The 2604-nt window shown below is 39.9% G+C and overlaps 1 non-coding gene across 1 annotated transcript; it reads right to left on the bottom strand.

The window, feature by feature from the left end:
* Window positions 1-1820: 1820 nt before the first annotated feature.
* On the bottom strand, window positions 1821-1893 carry TRNAS-GCU (transfer RNA serine (anticodon GCU)). The gene has a single exon. It is a non-coding gene; the product is annotated as a tRNA-Ser (tRNA).
* Window positions 1894-2604: the final 711 nt, after the last annotated feature.

The following is a 2604-nucleotide window of genomic DNA, read 5'->3' as shown; positions in this document are numbered from 1 at the left end:
ACCCTGTTGCACTCGTTTACCCTCTGGTTCTACAAGAGATACAGGGATGACCTTTGAGTGTGTTATAGTTCAATTTGTCCGCCCATCCAACCATACTATAAACTTAGGGCTACCACAAGCATGGGCCGAGTAATTAAGCGAAATGTTCAAAAACATGCCATAACTCAGGTTGTACTAGAGATACGGGGATGTCCTTTGAGTATGTTATAGTCCCATTTGTTCCCCATCCAATGATACTAAAAACTTAGGGCGACGAAAAACTGGAGCCAAGTAATTAAGGTAAACGTTCAACTTTTATGGTATCGTCTCACTTATTGTTATTATTTTACTTATGATTTTTAACACTGCCTTTTGAAGGCCCATAACTCTTGTTCTATTAAAGATACGGGCATCTCCTTTGAATATGTTATAGCCCTTTTCGCTCCCCTTACAATGGTACTTTAAACTTGAGGCTACGTCAATGTCTTCGTCAACTTATGTTAGTGTCTCACTTATTGTTATTAGGTTACTTTTCATTTTTAACAAAAAATTTGGAGGCTCGTAACTCTAGTTTTACTAGAGATACGGGGATGTCCTTTGAGTATGTTATAGTCCAACTTGTCCCCCATCCAACCATACTAAAAACTTAGGGCTACGACAAACAGGGGCGGAGTAATTTAGCAAAACATAAACAAGCAAACTCCCTTCATAGGAATAGCGTTACCCTAAATTTTAAAGGCTCGTAACTCTGGAAAATTCAAGGAAGTATGTGGGGGGAAACCTGGAAATGTCAGGGAAGTATGTGGGGGGAAACCTGGAAATGTCAGGGAAATATGTTTTCCAAAAGTTGTATGAGCCCTGTCGAATGTTTTAACTTTAACAAAAACACTAGTGGTTTTCTTTAAGGTTTTCGTTCAAAAAAGGAATGATGTCCACTTTATTTGGCTTCAACTGCGTGCTTCTTTCCTCTAAAATCCTACCCTGTTTGCTGAAACAACGTTCACTGGTTGAACTTGAAGCGGTAATTGACATAATTCGCTTAAACAAGGACTTGCGATTTGGCAAATTTTGGACTTTCCACCAATCTTCAAGTGAATTTGACGTTGTAGGTAATGGCACAAGTGACTGATAAGTCGACACTTCATCCTCGTTTACGTTACAACTAGGTTCGTCCAGTAGGTCTGAAAATATATGTCATCCTTTTCCTAAATGAATTTAGAGTTGCTTTTGCAATAAATATTTTTTAAATTAATTTACACATTAAATAACCATGTTAGTTTTGGCTATTTTTGAAAGTGGCTGCGAGTCAGAGCAATCATCATCATCATCTTCATTAAGTGTAGTATCCTGCTCCACACTGTAAAAAATTGTGGTGTCTAAATAGTGCCATAATGGTGTTAAAACAATGTTCACTATTTGTGCACCTTGACAAGGTGCGGAAATAGTACGAAAATGGTTCGATATTTTAAAAACACCATTAGCTTAAACGAATGGTGAAGAAATGGGTTTATAAAGCATAATTCTTTAAAAGGTTTGCAAATGATACCTTAATTATATAAAATTACCCCATTGAATACCCCATTAAATGGTGCTCAAATGGCATAGAATTAGTGCGATATTTTTTATACACCATTCGCTTAAATAATCGGTGTGAAAAAGGGTTGAAAAAGCCTCATTCATTAAAAGGCGCACAAATGATACCCAAACGATATAAAATAACACCTTTCGGATAACAGCCGAACGCGCTAAGCATTGCACCACGGAAGCCCAAAAATTAAATGGTCGTCAGGTACTGTGGAAAATCTTTTATATTTTGGGTTACAGCTGACACCTCACAACACCGCTCCCGGATGGGCTCGAACCACCAACCTTTCGGTTAGCAGCCGAACGTGCTAACCATTGAGCCACGGAAGCCCAAAAATTAAATGGTCGTCAGGTATTGTGGAAAAACTTTGGCTTTTTACGCTACATTTGAGATCTCACAACACCGCTCCCGGGTGGGCTCGAACCACCAACCTTTCGGTTAACAGATGAACGCGATAACCATTGCGCAACGGAAGCCCACAAATTAAATGGTCTTCAGGTAATGTGGAAAAACTTTGACTTTTTACGTTACTTATAAAAATTAACACCAACGTTCCCGGATGGGCTTGAACCACCAAACTATCGGTTAAAAGCCGAACGCGAATTTCATTGAGCCACGGAAGCCCAAAATTAAATGTTCGTCAGGTATAGTGGAAAAACTCTGACTTTTTACGTTACATCCGAAACCTCACAACACCGCTCCCGGATGGGCTCTAACCACCAACCTTTCGGTTAAAGCCGAACGTGCTAACCATTCAGCCACGGAGGCCCAAAAATGAAATGTTCGTCAGGTCTTTTGGAAAAACTTTAGGTTTTTACGTTACATTTGAGATCACACAACACGGTCCCGGATGTGCTTGAACCACCAAACTATCGCTTAAAAGCCGAACGCGAATTTCATTGAGCCACGGAAGCCCAAAAATTAAATGTTCGTCAGGTGTTGTGGAAAAACTGTGACTTTTTACGTTACATCTGAGACCTCACAATACCGCTCCCGGATGGGCTTGAACCACCAAACTATCGGTTAAAAGCCGAACGCGA

This window comes from Phalangium opilio, unplaced genomic scaffold (genome assembly GCF_054372755.1).
Source record: "Phalangium opilio isolate 3A_F unplaced genomic scaffold, DU_Popi_V2 ptg000003l_1, whole genome shotgun sequence".
In the NCBI taxonomy this organism is placed as follows: domain Eukaryota; kingdom Metazoa; phylum Arthropoda; class Arachnida; order Opiliones; family Phalangiidae; genus Phalangium; species Phalangium opilio.
This window is presented reverse-complemented; position numbering and strand designations above follow the sequence as displayed.